At 39.9% G+C, this 18,720-nt stretch overlaps 1 protein-coding gene across 1 annotated transcript in view; it reads right to left on the bottom strand.

The window, feature by feature from the left end:
- LOC145766055 (solute carrier organic anion transporter family member 4A1-like) overlaps window positions 1-18,720 on the bottom strand; it is a 99,320-nt gene that overhangs the window by 77,655 nt on the left and 2,945 nt on the right. The window lies entirely within an intron of this gene.

The raw sequence follows: 18,720 nt of genomic DNA on the forward strand, positions 1-18,720 counted from the left end.
AAAATTCCAAATCCAACGATGCCTTCTGTTTATTTAGAGAATATTGTATTTTATTCCACAATATCGTTTCTTTTATAGTTGAAATTATTGAAGCTTTAGATGAGTGGGGTTCAGACCTAACCATTGAGATCTTAAATCATATTTATGACACCGGAAACCAAGGATGGATCCAAAGGGGGTGAGGGGGGGTGCGCACTCACCCTAGCCGAATAGGGAACTAGCCAAATCGGACTAGTCACTAGCCGAATCAGACTAGCCGAATAGTAGCAGACCCTCATTTAGGTGCTATTCCTAGTAAATTCTGCAGATTATATCAGCTTGGCAGGCAGGGCAATGCTTTTCACACAAAATGTTATATTGAACAGAAAAATATGTTGTTTTGTTAATGTACGTGCATTTATTTGTTGTTAGGCATGGCTTCAGTGGGTGAAGCTGCTTTATCCTTCAATGCTTTTCAGACAAAATGTTGTAATGAACAGAAAAATATGTCATGGCTTCCGTGAGTGAAGCTGCTTAAACCGGCAATGCTTTTCACACAAAATGTTATATTGAACAGAAAAATATATTGTTTTTTTAATGCGCATGTTCGGCATTTATTTGTTGTTAGTCCAGGTTTGCGTCGGCGAAAGCTTTATCAATAAATTGTTCAAGTTTGCGAACATGACTGTTCATTTTTAGTTAAGTCAAATAATAACTACACTAAACATCAGTAAAAAATATACCGTAGCAGCATAGCCTATATTCAAGCGGGTGGCTTGATTGAAGAGTAACTTAGTTTTTCCGTCAAAACCCCGACTAGGTTTTGCCAAAGCTGATACAATCTGCAGACTTTACTAGGAATAGCATCTAAATGAACAGACGCCACATTGCTCCGCACCTAAATATCCTGACGCCATAGTGTGAGTGCCTATAAGAACAGCACCTAACTGTCTGCGCCTAAAAACGTGGACTCTCTAAAACAGTACTTTCAAACATATGGTACGGTAATGGTTTCTTGCAAATTTTAAACTTTATATACTTGATCTTCTTCTTCGTCGTTTGAGCTGTCTTCTTCTAGACTATATGTTTGGGCATGAGGTCATCAGACCTCATGCCCAATCATAACCATGAGGTCAATCATGAGGTCATCAGCCACTCGACAGTCTCATCATCCAGGGCCTTCAGTCCAAGCGTTCCATGTGGTGGTTGATAGATTGGGCAGTCATGGACGACATGGTATACTGTCTGGTCTGTGGCACCACACTCGCATTGTATGTGGCACCACACCACACTCGCATTGTAGGCAGTTAAGCTGGACCCACGGAAGTCTTGCGAGAGACATTCCCAGAGAATGGGGATCGACGTCGGGTAGGAAAGCACGGAGTCGGGAGGTGTTGTCTTGCCACTCCCTGTTCCATGTGTAGTTCGTCCAGTGTGCCGCACTTATTCCAAGATCTTCAACGTTGTTCAGAAGCTGTCGTGTGGCGGGCACAAATGGGTGTCTTGACTTCAGTCGCTGCTGTCCAGTGTCCTCCAGGTAGGCGCTGGAATATACTGCGGAGGAGGTGGTCAGGGTCCCAGTCCTCAAAACTAGCGGCGGCACACGGCAATTGCCGTGGTAAATGCCGCCACAAACGTCATAATGGCCATTCTGCTATGGCAATAAAAATGCCGTCGCAAAATGAGCATTTAATTCGAACAAAAATTGTTTAAAAATTTCTTCCTGTTTGATTTACTCGCAGAGCGAGTTTAATCAGCAGAAACATCGCACCAAGACCTCACGTCGGACTATTTTACTTGCTGTGAACACTCACACAGTCTTCAAAATTAGCATATTTTTACTTAGCAAAAACGTTGACGAGGCCAAACGGCAAATGTTGAAATTGCCTCGGCAATTGCTTTGAACATTTATTACGAAAAAATTGTAGCAAAACATGTAAAACCAGAAGAGAAAAAAATACCGGTAATCGAATAGTCTATCACGACCGCACTGTTTGATTTGTTGTGATGTAATAATACCAAAAGTAGCGATAAAGCGATCAACGCGATACACACGCTGTTACGGTAATTGATGTTATAACTCATTGGGGGGAAAAAGTAAGTTAATTTTGGGTTGATTCAACGTTCGAGTCAGCACAAATCCAATTAATTTTCCCGGCGAGTTATATCGCGTAACAACAATGCCCAATAAGAAATTTACATTTGTTTTACATTAATTCGACATCTAGCGAAGTTAAATTATCATGAAATAACGTTAATTGCTCAATCAGGTACCGATAACAAATCAATACTCCCTGCGAGAAGATTGCCTCGATTTACGTATACAGCACACTAACAACATAATTTCGGCACAATTAGGATACTGCGAGCAACACAAAGTCTGTTGGATAAAGAACTAGTCAGAATCGGAATCATCTGATGATGAAGTTGTCGCGTCGTCACTGGAATACTTGAAGACGCAAAACTGCCCGTTCATGAACGCGCGATGCCATATGATCGGAAGCATTACTTTTCTTTAGTGCCGAAGAACCATTTATCCAATTTTGTACCACATTTTACATTCGCAACGACACCGGTCAAAAATAGGGTGGAGTGAAAAAAATAAAAATTACTAATTCAAAAAACGTCCCCTCTGAATAGTTGCCTTTGGTCCCAAAACTAAGTTTAAAAGTGGTTTTGGGAAGTAGCCTCAAATACTCAGGTGACAACCTTGACGTAAAGGTCATGCGGGGGTCAAATCCCATAAAAATGCCATTACTCTGTGAGCGGTGATGCTAGGGAGCTAATTTTGATGCCAAAAGAAGCAGAATGTGCACTTTCCTATCTGTCTCAAAAGAAGTTTTTTTTGAAATTTTGCTAGATATATGGTTATTTTCACAAAATGTAATTTTCAGGTCAAATATGAATAACATATAGCATTATGCACAGTTTAACATCACCATAATGAGTAGGATATATCTCTAACCAATAAAACACACATTTGAGTGGTTTTAGAGCAAGCACAAGCACAGGATGGTAACAACAAACAAATATGAAATTGGGTTTCATAGTATTACATTAGCCTAGACGACAGACGTTAAATGCCAGTTTTATGCAGGGGGGAATGGTATCGGCAGGAGGACCTAAGATTGAAATTGCTTTTTGGTATTGTATTGCTTCATCAGTTTTCGTGACCGAATCTTTAGCCTGATCAGACCGTCACGTCTGTTGAAGCCAGGAAGCCAGCTACTGCTGATGAAGCTTCGGTTACAAGCTTTATGTGGCGCTCTACAGTCTACAGCTTGATTGTGGCATGTGTGGCGAATAATGAGCTTTTCTTCTCTGATTTTTTCGATGTTGCAGTTACTCAGGTGTCTAATTGCTGGTGGTTCGTTGGTTTGGTCAGAATTAAAGTTCACAAGTTTGTAGTAAGATTTAGCATGATTGAATTTTTTCACATGGACAGAAGCTACGGATTCTTCCCCATCGGATGGCTTATTTCAGACTGGTGCAGCTTCGCTTTCAGCCACTTCATTTTCGATTGAAAATTGTTCAATGACCACCCTCAAACTAAGGATTTTGTTCACAGCTAAATGACGAATATTATGGGTACAGAATCTGTATGGCCGTACAGTTGGGCACTGTTGATGAAGATCTCGAGCTTCTCGAAGTTGGAGGACTTTCCCATGCAAGGTGTTTCATACCGTTTTACCCCGTTTCTATACAACGACCAACCACAACATTGACAACAATAGCAGAATTTTGCATTAGAGTTTACTTTCCGGCATGGTTTGAAATCAAGCACTACCACACGATCACAGATGGACCGAAAAACTTCTTCAATACGTTACAAAAAGTCGTCAAATTTCCGAACAATAAAGTCACGAAGATTGCACTGGATGTCCTTAAGCAAAATGCATTCTTTGCGCACCAAGAAAACATTCTCTTGGGGATATTGGCAGATGAAACAGTTCGTCATTTAGCTGTGAAGAAAATCCTTAGTTTGAGAGGGGTCATTGAACAATTTTCAATCGAAAATGAAGTGCCTGAAAGCGAAGCAGCACCAGTCCAAAACGAGCCATCCGATGGGGAAGAAGCCGTAGCTTCTGTCCATGTGAAAAAATTCAATGTTCCAGCAATCAATGTTCATGCTAAATCTTACTACAAACTTGTGAACTTTAATTCTGACCAAACCAACGAACCACCAGCAATTAGACACCTGAGTAACTGCAACATCGAAAAAATCAGAGAAGAAAAGCTCATTATGCGCCACCCATGCCACAATTAAGCTGTGGAGCGCCACATAAAGCTTGTAACCGAAGCTTCATCAGCAGTAGCTGGCTTCAACAGACGTGACGGTCTGATCAGGCTAAAGATTCGGTCACGAAAACTGATGAAGCAATACGATACCAAAAAGCAATTTCAATCTTAGGTCTTCCTGCCGATACCATTCCCCCCTGCATAAAACTGGCATTTAACGTCTGTCGTCTACAGCCCTCGAAATTAGCTTCCATCTACGACAGCAAAAACATTGCCGTCGCCAAATCAACAAACCTTGGATTGCGGCGGCAATTGCCGTATGCTTTAATCCAGGGGTCACCAAACTACGGCCCGCGAACTGATTTCATCTGGCCCTGCTACGTGCTGCGGAAATAACAGCTGCAATACAACTGTTAAGGAAAAAAGTTACCAAACTTTTGTAAAGGACTGACGTTGCTGTTTATCATTAGGCCACCACAAATGGGGACAGCCTAGGTCAAATTTGGAAAGATGAAATGTTTTTTCAAGAGCACGATGCTCTGTAGTGTATCACAGCAGGGGATTACTTTTCCAGCAACCTTTCAATTTTCATCACAACTTTTCTATTCCACCGCTGACTTTGTTATTTATTGTGCTCAATTCAAGTCAATGGAGATTCTAAATAGTTGTATATCTTTTCGCAATTTGCATCCGGCCCGCAGCTGTTAATCTCGCAGCAATACGGCCCACAGAGAAAAAAGTTTGGTGACCCCTGGTTTGTTGCGTAACAATTAAGCCAGTATTTATAAGGTTGCAAACTTTTTACAGTTTACAAGAGCATTGTCAACGCATAAAATAGCGTGCGTGATGCTCTGGGCTACCGCCGTGTGACACACGATGAAGAAGCGCATAAAATTTCGTTTGATCAAAGTTATTCTTTCATCGAATGCTTATTTTTGACCGGTGTCGTTGCGAATATAAAAAGTGGTAGAAAATTGGATAAATGGTTCTTCGGCAGTAAAGAAAAGTAATGCTTCCGATCATATGGCATCGCGCGTTCATGAACGGGCAGTTTTGCGTCTTCAAGTATTCCAGTGACGACGCGACAACCTCATCCTCCGATTCTGACTAGTTCTTTATCCAACAGACTTTGTGTTGCTCGCAGTATCCTAATTGTGCCGAAATTATGTTAGTGTACTGTATACGTAAATCGAGGCCATCTTCTCGCAGGGAGCTATTGATTTGTTATCGGTACCTGATTGAGCAATTAACGTTATTTCATGATAATTTAACGTCGCTAGATGTCGAATTAATGTAAAACAAACGTAAATTTCTTATTGGGCATTGTTGTTACGCGATATAACGCGCCGGGAAAATTAAATCGATTTGTGCTGACTCGAACGTTGAATCAACCCAAACTCAACTTACTTTTCCCCCCAATGAGTTATAACGTGAATCACCGTAAAAGCGTGCGTATCGCGTTGATCGCTACTTTTGGTATTACATCACAACAAATCAAACAGTGCGGTCGTGATAGACTATTAGATTATATTTTCTCTTCTCGTTTTACATGTTTTGGTACAATTTTTTCGTAATAAACGTTCACAGCAATTGCCGAGGCAATTTCAACTTTTGCCGTTTGGCCTCGTCAACGTTTTTGCGAAGTAAAAATATGCTAATTTTGAAGACTGTGTGAGTGTTCACAGCAAGTAAACTAGTCCGAGGTGAGGTCTTGGCGCGATGTTTCTGCTGATTAAACTCCCGCTGCGAGTAAGTCAAACAGGAAGAAATTTTGAACAATTTTTGTCCGAATTAAATGCTCATTTTGCGACGGCATTTTTATTGCCGTAGCAGAATGGCCATTATGACGTTTGCGGCGGCATTTACCACGGCAATTGCTGTGTGCCGCCGCTAATTTCGAGGACTGCGTCTAGGCCAGGGCTTCCCAAACTTTTTTGCTCGCGATCCCTTTTAATTTCCTAAAATTCTCCGCGACCCCCTTTACGATTAAAGGGATAAACAATGCGAAATATAAGTTTGTGATATTTATTGAAAAGTTTAATTTGAACGAAAACTAAAAGCAAGCTATCCGTACTCGAAGCCTATTACTTTACTAGGACTTGTAGTCTGCTGGAAACAAAACCAAACAAAAAGTAAACACATTTATTCAATGTGATGGGTGCGACTGCTCTCTGCGACAATGCAAGTATAGCCGTCGCTCGATGTTTGTCAATGCTGGTCTTAAGGCAGCTTCAATGTTATTTACGCTGGAACGGTATTTTATCAACTTTGAAAACACTGACACGCACATATACGTGGAGACAAACGGCAGGAGTGCGGTTACTGCTTAGCCATATAGGCCTAATGGTGAATATTCCGGTCTAACGTTAGGCTAAGCCAAAAAGTGTACAACTTTTTTCCAGAAAAATCAAGCCACAACTTAGTTAAATGATAGATCTGCAAATTTTTCCTGAGATCAGAAAGAGAGGTAATCGGTACTTTGTTTTTGCATGGTCCGACCCGTTAGCTCAGTGGTTACGCGCCCAGCTCAAGATCACGCGGCGCAAGTTCAACTCTCAAGGTGTGCGCTTGAGCAACGCGTTTCAGGACTGCTCTCCATTAAGCGGCACCTAGTGAATGGAATAATTCCCCGGCAACAATCGGAAAACTTCACTCTGCCAATCTCGGTAACCGGCTCTGTGTCAAGAGCCTCTACAAGTATGCGAAACTACCAGGATATCAAGGCTTTGTCAGTCCGAGGATAAAGATTCAAAACCAACCAAATAGGTTTTGGATCCAATCTAAAAGTATTGTCTAATTCTGGAAGAAAATACTTTTGAGCTCTTTCAACAGTCTTGACAAGTGTCGATAACCAGAGGCTTAATATAACGTTTGATTCCACGCCATTGTTAGCCAAAAACTTTTCAGTAAATGATATTATTTCAAATAAATCATTTTCAATGTTTAGTTTCTAGATGTTTAATTTTTTGATGAACGCTCCAACTTTAGATTTACATGTAAAAACATAAATGTTTTCTCCTTGACAAATTAAATTTCGAAGATTTCGAAGGACATTAGAAGAATTCGAAGAATTAGATTTCGAAGGACAAATTAAATTCGTTTTCTTTTTCAGGCAAACCTGACAAATAGCATAATTTGAAAAGCCTTTCCAAAAACGTCTTTACAAACACGGCGGACAAAGGCTACACTTTTTCCGTTGGAAAATTCACAACTTTATTTTTTAACGCTAATAACTTGTTAAAGCATTGGCTTTAGTTTTGAAATCCACGTTTACAATGCAGAAAAGAGGATTTTAAACTCTTATTCCATATTTCACTAGGCTATATAAATTTAAAAAATACTGGTAGCCTATTGAGTGCACGACTCTTAATAGTTAATAACTTTCACAGCATCTTGCATATAAGTGATAATATGCAGTGATTTGTGTAAAATTTGTATACTTTCTGCGACCCCCGAAGTTCGTTACGCGACCCCTCTGGGGGTCGCGACCCCCACTTTGGGAAGCCCTGGTCTAGGCTAATGTAATATTATGAAACCCAATTTCATATTTGTTTGCTGTTACCATCCTGTGCTTGTGCTTGCTCTAAAACCACTCAAATGTGTGTTTCATTGGTTTGAGATATATCATACTCATTATGCTGATTTCTTGTGGAGTGATTATGTTATGGTGATGTTAAACTGTGCATAATGCTATGTGTTATTCATATTTGACCTGAAAATTACATTTTGTGAAAATAACCATATATCTAGCGAAATTTCGAAAAACACTTCTTTTGAGACAGATAGGAAAGTGCACATTCTGCTTCTTTTGGCATCAAAATTAGCTCCCTAGCATCACCGCTCACAGAGTTATGGCATTTTTATGGGATTTGACCCCCGCATTAGGGTGGTCCTCAAATGTATGCGAAAAATTCAAACTTAAAAAATTGTAGTGCACACACAATTCTATTTGGTTCCTTTTTATATAAAAACATTTCCCTGAAAGTTTGAAAGAATTTGATAAAGGTTTAGAGGTGCCAGATTACAGGTGAAAATTCAATAAATTGAGCGATTTATGAAACCCACCCCAAGATAGCGTAACATTTGCAATTGTACTTTAAAAAGACAACACATTATGGCAGAACGAACAATAAACATGAGAAAAATGATATGTAAGAATACTGTACTCTCATCCAACTCTGCTGTAGAAAACACTGATATAATTTTCTAGTACTAGGTTATGCTTCGTGCATCATTGTAACTCCAAAGTATATTACTGGAATACTAGAAGTTTAACTAGTGCATTCTAAAGATAAATACGGTACATAATACAATTCAGTCTGTGGACTGATACACTTTCTGAAGATTTTTTTTTTGCTGCAAGTTGAAAGAGCATGCTGGATTGCTGGTGCTGTTCCACAACTTGTAGAATTTATTGAATTTGCTCTTCATCTTTCGTTAATACATTGTTAAAATTTTGCATCAAACCAACACCTCTTTCGGCAAAGTCATTGATTACATGGAGGCCACCAACAATGGCTTGCGCTTTCTCATAATAGTCATCAGCATTCCATGATGTGATTTCCACCTTCAGAAAGTCACATGGTAAGTTGAGAATCTGGAAAAATCTCATGGTGTTTGATGTGACAAAGTGCGACAGATCTTTTGATGAAATGTCATCTGGTACTCCAGAAAGATGCTTTGAAGGTGTACTGCTTTTATGAGTTAACGCAGAAACCATGACTTTTTTTTGAGTAACAGAAACAGCATCATTAAAAATGCCAGGCCCAGAAGTACTTCACTTATATACCATAAGCGCCGCGAAAATATTTTCATGGCTTCTTGTGATAAACCTGCATCATGTTGCTCATACTCATTTACCCTTTTCAAGAGCTCCAGGTCATGTCATGGTGCACATTTAGCTAAAAGTGCTGTGAACCATGATTTTACATACACCTTCAAAACAAACAGAACAAATCGCTTTAAACCACGTTGCTCCTGACCTGACAAATCAAACTGCATTCGAAATAACCAGATTTTGAGTGCATATGCAGCAGTTGCCATCCATCTGGCGCGATGAAGGGCACCAAGATGACAGAATCAAATTCCATGCGGTTGTGTTCCGTTGAGGATTATGACCGATACTTCTAGAAATTCTTATTAATCGTCTGTTGGCTAATTATTGTTACGCAGATGGTGGATACAGAACTGTATGATTTCATCAGAAAAGCTGCTGTCATCTTTTTCCAATGTCACATACCCATCTGTATTCAATGTACTCCATTTTGATTTAAATCACTTAAAAAGGAGATTGTCTGGTCCAGATAATGGCCCAAGGCATGTCAAGAAGGCTTTTTGTAATATTAGTTCCAGAATATGGTGACGACAAGCCAGATGAAACATGTCCTTGTTCAATTTTTTTGAAATTAGGACACAAGCACCAGACTTCTGACCAGTATTGCTGAATTGAACTAACTTTAGCCGAATCTAGAATATTTACTCAACTACAGACAAAGCTTTGGTAGCTGGTGTGACATAATTTTATCTACTGTTATGACTATCAACATGGCAGCTAAATAATGGTGGTCAGTGAAATGGAACAACATCATGCTGATAAAATATTAACCCAGTTTAAAAGAGGACATTACCTACAACTATATCAACAGTTGGATAGTTTCAACTTCAGTGTGTCAAGTATGGTTTTACAGACTGTAGCTTCCCAATTCCCATATGTTCGCATAGAGAAAAAATCTGAATTTTCAAGGTAAATCTGGCACCTCTAAACAAAGTTCAATCTCTCTGAAATTTTTACAGGGTCCATTTTTGGTCATTTGGAGATGTTTTGGGTAGTGTCACATTGCATTTTCTAAAATTCGGTTTTCGGGACCACCCTACCCCGCATGACCTTTACGTCAAGGTTGTCACCTGAGTATTTGAGGCTACTTCCCAAAACCACTTTTAAACTTAGTTTTGGGACCAAAGGCAACTATTCAGAGGGGACGTTTTTTGAATTAGTGATTTTTATTTTTTTCACTCCACCCTAGTCAAAAATAAGCATTCGATGAAAGAATAACTTTTGTGTAACAATTAAGCCAGTATTTATAAGGTTGCAAACTTTTTACAGTTCACAAGAGCATTGTCAGCGCATAAAATAGCGTGAGTGATGCTCTGGGCTACCCCCGTGTGACACACGATGAAGAAAAAGCGCATAAAATTTCGTTTGGTTAAAGCAGGGTTTCCCAAACTTTTTTGGGCCACGGACCACTATTTATGAATATTTTTGGGCCATGGATTACGAATTTTTCGTAAATAACTTTTTAACTGCAACAAAGGTGCAACAAGTAAGATTTACCGTACTGGATAGCAAAAGCTTTCGAAGCAAAAACTGCGGCAATTATCTTTGACAGGGTAAATACTGTACAACGTATATGTGTGACTTATTGATTTCTTGTCATTGCCACGGACCACCTGTGCAGTCGTTGCGGACCACAGTTTGGGATACCCTGGGTTAAAGCATACGGCAATTGCCACCGCAATCCAAGGTTTGTTGAATCGGCGACGACAATGTTTTTGCCGTCATAGATGGAAGCTAATTTCGAGGGCTAGGGTCCAGTGCACAATGAGCAAGAGAAATCATGGCTCCTTTATGGCGAAGCTCAGCAGGTTGGATGATATACTATACTTGATTAACAATATGAAAAGCTCACGAGACAAGATAACTACTATTTATTATTAGAGAATGTTTTTCACCGCTCAACAAGCAAAAAAGTTATTTTTGTGTCTATTTTGTGTACCATTGCATCATGGTTGTAAAGCATTAAACCTTTGTGTCGCATACAGCGGCGCAACTAGAAAAAATCAAAGGGGGGTCGGCAACGAGAGAGAAAACTAACAATTATTTGTAGATAGGGTTGGGCGAAATAGAATACCGAATATAGAATAACCGGTTGTGAAGCCTAACCGGTTTCAAAATGCATATGAAATCAGATAATTGAAACCGCTTTAACGATCGACTCCGTACCGCTCCGTTTGGTCGCAACGAATTCGCTGCAGCGAAAGTAGAATTGTTTATCGATTTAGTGCAATCCGGTGTAGGAAAAACGTACAAATTTCGTTGTTTGCATTAAAGAGATCTTTCTTGTCAAGCGCAATATTTTTGTGAAACTGCCACATCTGCTTCTTCAGAGAGATGTTTTTCAAGTGCAGGTTTAACTTCCACTAGTGTTGGGCGATATTGAAAAAAACAAAAACGATATATTTGAAAAAACACTCGATATTTCGATATTTTTGTTCTAATTAAGAAAAGAGTTTCTCAGTCTTTGAAATTAGCGTCGGCAATAAAAATGCCGAGGCCACACGAGCGCTAGGGTGGTTCTCAAATGTATGCTAAAATTTAAAACTCAAAAAATTGTAGTGCACACACTTCTATTTGCAGGGTTCGATCTTAGCGCTGGTCCTCTGGCCAATGTCTAGTGCGAGTTCTCCGCGGACCAGTACGAATCGTTTCGCACTGGTCCGACTGTCCAGTGCGAAAATATCATCGCATTATGTCGTTTAATCGTTTAGTGCGTGGTTCTCGTTTGCGCTTCTATTCAAACAAGAAAACACGTGATCTGTGTGTGTTAAACCGTAAGAAAAAGGCAGCAACATCACGTGTTAAATCATAAGAAAAAAGCAATCGCAACATCATGTGACGATATTAAATCGAAAGAAAAAGGGGAATCGCAACAACACGTGAGCTCTGGTAGCCCAGTAGATTGAATGTCTTGCCTAGATACTCTTGATCTTGCCTAGATGTCTTGTCTTGCCTATATTGTTGTTACTGTTACTGCCATTGTATATTTCCATGTTATTGCCACCATTCATCAGGCCTCGAAATATCCGGCGGACATGACCGCCGGAATGAACTCGAATGTCTGCCGAAGCCGACTCATTGGTCGGTCATAAATGACCGCCGCAAAATTCTTGACAAAAATAAAGCTAATGCTGCAAAAATATATTTTAAATTCTAATTGTTACAATTGTTTGTTTAACGTAAAAAAAAATACGGAGCTGAAACAATAATAGTACAGGCAATTGCTTTAAAGATCACATTAGAGTGGCGTGGTTAACGAGTTGATGGCAAAAGTAGCCATTTTTACATCATTTCAACCCTGGTTTTTTTTTTCGCAGACGCTTTTCGGTCATTTGTCCGAAACCGAAATGACTTGAAAAAATTCGGTCATTTTTTATTTATTTCGGTCATTTTTTCTGATGAAAATATTTCCTTTCAAGTAGCTGATACAAACCAAAATTTGCACTTCCTGACTAGCTACAACATAGGCGCCAACTTTTTATGCTGTATTGATGCATAAAACAATAGATGAACTAGCGATCGGCAGCAGGACAACATTTTTTGAAAGCAAACCGCAGCAGCTTCGCGATAAATAATCACTAGAACGAGTAGGATGCTACAATTCCACACCAAACAAAATCTGTCATTTTTACATTGATTCAACGTCTGACGTTAAATCAATGTAAAAGTGACTGATTTTGCTGCCTGCGACATAGCAAAAATCTACCATTTTGTGTCGATTCAATGTCATCAGATGTTGAATGCACCCAAAAACAACATAATTTGCTACGTAGACGGAGCGTGCGTTTAGCTTTATGCGCTTGCAAACAGACTCGATGTTGCTTTCGAAAGTCGAAACGTCTGCAGTGAATTGTCGCGGCAGTGAATCGCTCGCTGTGAAAATGAACTTGAAGTCTCGGCACGACGTAACCACCAACCAACGCAAGAAGGGCTGGTTCCAACCGCATTGCGCACACACTACATAATCAACGCAGTAACGGACTCACGCAAACTGCATGGCGCACACACGACCGTTGCCATGGAAACCCGAACAAAGGCGGGGAATATGCGTATCTTTTGTTTCATCTGCAACGCTAAAACAGGTCAGTCATAAAGTTGAAAGCAGGTCAGTCATAAGTTGCGATATTGTAGTCAAAAGGGAGCTATGTCAAGTCGAAAACTTAATCAAACGTCTCTCCGTGCTTTCCAGGACAATCTTGTTTTTATCAGTAAACGGGACGGACCAGTGCGATCTCGTGCGGACCAGTGCAAATGGTGAGCCACTGGTCCGGTTGGCCAGTGCGAAAAAAAGTTAAGGTCGACCCCTGATTTGGTTCCTTTTTATATAAAAACATTTCCCTGAAAGTTTGAAAGAATTTGATAAAGGTTTAGAGGTGCCAGATTACAGGTGAAAATTCAATAAATGATCAATTTTCGAAACCCTCCCAACATAACGTAACATTTGCAATTGTACTTTAAAAAGACATAACATATCATGGCAGAACGAACAATAAACATGAGAAAAATATGTAAGAATAGTGTACTCTCATCCAACTCTGCAGTAGGAAACACTGATATAATTTTCTAGTACTATGCTTCGTGCATCATTATATAATAACTCCAAAGTATATTACTGAAAAACTAGAAGTTTAACTCACAAGATTAACTAACTGCATTCTAAAGATAACTACATAATACAATTCAGTCTTTAGACTGATACACTTTCTGAAGATTTGTTTGCTGCAAGTCGGAAGATCATGCCAGTGCTGTTCCACGACCACAACTTGTAGAATGTATTGAATTTGCTCTTCATCTTTCGTTAATAAACATTATGATACATTGTTAAAATTTGGCGTCGAAGCAACATTTCTTTCGGCAAAGCCATTGATTACATGGAGCCCACCAACAATGGCTTGCACTTTCTTATAATTGTAATCACCATTCCATCAGGGTTCGATCTTAGCGGTAGTCCGCTAGCCAATGGCTAGTGAAAATTTCCGCGGACTAGTAGAAATGTTGCAGTACTAGTCCGATTTGTCTAGTGAAAATATTCGCCGGTGTTACCGTTCACTGTGAAAAGTTTTGGTTTACAAAATGGCGATTGGCGACGTCACTCTGAAATACTGCAAAAATTTTGCTTGCCAGAGGCGAGATTGCACGAAGAAAGTGCAAAGTCGGTCAACTGAGCATCTGACTACTTTTTTCTCGCAACCTCGCTAGACACGACCCGTGGTAGTAGTGAGCACGCCAGCACGAGAAGCCAGCATTCCAGGAAGCAGCAGTTAGCGAAATTAATGTTTTTTTGTTTATATATCGTGATCAATTGTCTAACGCTCAAAGTGTCTAACGCTCAGACAAGTGAAAAGTCAGTAAACTGGTCGGACTAGTGAAAAATCGTGCGGGCTAGTGAAAACGGGGAGCAACTAGTCCGGTGGGCTAGTGAAAAAAAAAAGTTAAGATCGACCCCTGTTTCATGATGTGATTTCCACCTTAACAAAGTCACATGGTAAGTTGGGGAATCTGGAAAAATCTGATGGTGTTTGATGTGACAAAGTGAGACAAATCTTTTGATGAAATATCATCTGGTACTCAAGAAAGGCGCTGTGAAGGTGTACTGCTTTGATGAGTTAATGCGGAAACCATGGCTTTTTGTTGAGTAACAAAAACAGCATCATTAAAAAATGCCAGGCCCACAAGTTCTTCACTTATATACCACAAGTGCCTCGAAAATGTTTTCATGGCTTCTTGCGATAAACCTGCATCGTGTTGCTCATACTCATTTACCCTTTTCAAGAGCTCCAGGTCATGTCGTGGTGCACATTTAGTTAAAGGTGTTGTGAACCATGATTTTACATACACCTTCAAAACAAACAGAACAAATCGCTTTAAACCACGTTGCTCCTGACTTGCCAAATCAAACTGCATTCGAAATAACCAGATTTTGAGTGCATATACACTCAGTAGTCACTAGTCAGTACTATACACTATAGCCTACAGCAGTTGCCATCCATCTGGTGCGATAAAGGGCGCCTGGATGACCGAATCGAATTCCACGTGGTGGTGTTCCGTTGAGGATTATGACCGATACTTCTAGAAATTCTTGGTAGTCATCTCTTGGCTGATAATTGTTACGCAGATGGTGGATACAGAACTGTATGATTTCATCAGAAAAGACGCTGTCATCTTTTTCCAATGTCACATACCCATCTTCATTCAATGTACTCCATTTTGATTTAAATTGCTTAAAAAGGAGATTGTCTGGTCCGGATGATGGCCCAAGGCATGTCAAGAAGGCTTCTTGTAATATTGGTTCCAGAATATGGTGACGACAAGCCAGATGAAACCTGTCCTTGTTGAATTCTTTAGAAATTAGGACACAAGCACCAGACTTCTGACCTGTATTGCTGAATTGAACTAGCTTATAGCTGAATCTAGAATATTTGCTCAACTACAGACAACGCTTTGGTAGCTGGTGTGACATACTTTTATCTACGGTACTGTTAAGACTATCAACATGGCAGCCAAGTAATGGTAGTCAGTGAAATGGAACAACATCTGATGAAAAGAGATTAACCCAGTTTAAAAGAGGACATTGCCTACAACTATATCAACAGTTGGATAATTACAACTTCAGTGTGTGAAGTATGGTTTTACAGACTGTAGCTTCCCAATTCCCATATGTTCGCGTAGGGAAAAAATCTGAATTTTCAAGGTAAATCTGGCACCTCTAAACAAAGTTCAATCTCTCTGAAATTTTTACAGGGTCCATTTTTGGTCATTTGGAGATGTTTTGGGTAGTGTCACATTGCATTTTCTAAAATTCGGTTTTCGGGACCACCCTAAGTCGAGCGCTTGTAAGGTTAGGGTTAGACATTCATGCCAGTCGTTATGCCACAACCATAGATTTGTTTCTTAGTCAACACCCTGATGGAGCTCTGCGAAAGAGGCGTGTGGATGGGTGTCAAAGCACAAAAGCCGCAAAACGTGGATGCTTCATTGCAAACGGCGAAGACAGTGAAGTAGATTTCACTGTCTTCGCCGTCTTCGTGTAGAAGTAGATTTACAGCCAAGCGATGAGCCTCTTGATGTGTCTGATTCCAGTGATGACGCGACAACCTCATCCTCCGATACAGCATCTGATGATTCCGATTCTGACAGCTAGTTCTTTATCAAATAGACTTTGTGTTGCTCGCAGTATGCCAACTGTGCCGAAACTATGTTAGTGCATACGTAAATCGAGGCAATCTTCTCGCAGGGAGCTTTTAATTTGTTACTGGTACCTAGTTGAGCAATTAACGTTATTTTATGATAATTCAACGTCGCTAGATGTCGAATTAATGTAAAACAAATATAAATTTCTTTTTGGGCATTGTTGTTACGCAATATAACCCGCAAGGAAAATTAAATCAATTTGTGCCGACTCGAACGTTGAATCAACCCAAAATTAACTTGCTTTTCCTCCCCGTAAGTTATTTAACGTGAATTACCATAAACAGCGTGGGTATCGCGTTGCTTGCTTTATCGCTACTTTTGGCATTATTACATCACAACAAATCAAACAGTGCGGTCATGATGGACTACTCTAGCATATTTTTCGTTTTACATGTTTTGGTACAATATTTTTCGTAATAAACGTTCAAAGCAATTACCAATCCAATCTAGCCTGGAAAGATCGCTCATACGCCATCATCATCATCATCAAAGCAATTACCGAGGCAATTTCAACTTTTGCCGTTTTTCTTGTGCTTCGGCAACATTTTTTGTAAGGATTTGCAGTTACGAGTTAGGGCTGTGTTAGTTAAAACATCAAACAAAATTTCAAGAAATAAATATCGTTTGAATATATTAAAAAGATATCGTATTATATCGAAAATTTTAATTCGATATAGCGCTCAACACTAACTGCCACCAAGATGAGATCCTGTTTGACTGGTGAACATTTAAAAAGCCTAAATTTGTTACACTTAGGGGTGTTCAATTTCGATTTTCGATTCGATTAAGGTGATACTCGAAATTCGTTTTTCGTATCGGACATATTCGAAATTATAGCCGCCCTTTCGGCTGAACGCGGTTGAAAGTAACGCGAGTAGCGCAAAATCTGTCTTGTCGCATTTTGCAAGCAAAAAAAGACTTCAACGCATGCGCATCGTCGATCACGTGACTATCACACGCTCTCGCGGGTCCAACGGCCAGTCCTGCACCAGGGATGCCAGGTTGGCATTTTTAATGCCAAATTTCACAAATTTCTCTCAAGAATGAAGATAGCTAGGTTGTGCAATAGAAAGCGTAGGCTGAGCTTTATCGCAGTTTTATCCATTTTTTACCGAATCCATAAGCGCCTAAGCCGTGGGGGCAGGGCCGTAGCCAGACCGCAGAGCAAGAGGTAGCCAGACCGCAGAAAAAGGGGGGGGAACTTTTTTTAGGGAGGGCCGAAAAAATTTAAATGGGCAAAATCATTATAGTAGCTGTTGCCCGAGAATGTTGAGATTTTGCCAAGGGGAAGCCAATTTTTTTTCAGGGGGGCGAGACCCCCCGGCTGGCTACGTTCCTGCGCATATTTCTGTGTGGGGGAAACTTTTTATGCTGTATTGATAAATAAGACAATAGATGAACTAGCGATCGGCAGCAGGAAAACAATTTTTAAATGCAAACCGCCACAGCTTTGCGATATATAATAATCACTAGAACGAGTTGCGATGCTACAATCCAACACCAGACAACAAAACCTGTCATTTTTACATTGATTTAATGTCTGCAGACGTTGAATCAATGTAAAAATGACTGATTTTGCTTCCTGGGACGTAGCAAAAATCTACCATTTTGTGTTGATTCAATGTCATCAGATGTTGAATGCACCCAAAACAACATAATTTGCTTACGTAGACGGAGCGTGCGTTTAGCTTTATGCGCTTGCAAACATACTCGATGTCGCTTTCGAGTCGAAACCTCTGCACTCTGCAGTGAAATGTCGCGGCAGTGAATCGCTCGCTGTGAAGATGAACTTGAAGTGTTTCGGATCCCAGCGACACCGGCTCCAGCGGAGCGATCGTTTTCAAAAGCTGGCCTAACCCGTCACGAAGCAGAGATCTCGACTGACGGTTGACGATGTCGATCAGCTTGTATTCATAAACACCAACATGGGCCTGGAGCTGTAGACGTTATTTTGTGTTCTTTTTTCGCAAATTTTCATGGCTTTTTTTCGCGTTTTCTAGCGAATTTTCATGTCGTTTCTTTCAATAAAATCACATTTTGCTGTTTGGTGAATAGTTGTGATATTCGAAATCGAAAATAAATTGAATGTTGCATTTCGAAGATTCAAATAATCGAAATTGAACACCCCTAGTTACACTGCAATAAACAATTTTGTGATGTTCATTGTTTTTGTAAAGTCATTAAAATGTGTTGATGGTAAAAACGGTCAATTATTCTAGAATAGATATCTGTATTCTATATTCGATTTCAGTATTCTAGAATAGCTAATTATTCTATTTTGCCCATCCCTATTTGTAGAAGCGGATATATCACAGTTAGATTGTTAGAATATAAGCCTAGTGTCAATTGACAGCGCAATGATCCAATTCTGTGACGTGCAAAGCAACCTTTTTCGCTCTGTCTGCGCTTGCTACTTACTCTCAAAAAAAGTTTCCAGCACTTTTGAAAGTAGGCAGCAAATTGTCGTCTTTTTGATA

Source organism: Aplidium turbinatum, chromosome 3, assembly GCF_918807975.1.
Source record: "Aplidium turbinatum chromosome 3, kaAplTurb1.1, whole genome shotgun sequence".
NCBI lineage: Eukaryota > Metazoa > Chordata > Ascidiacea > Aplousobranchia > Polyclinidae > Aplidium > Aplidium turbinatum.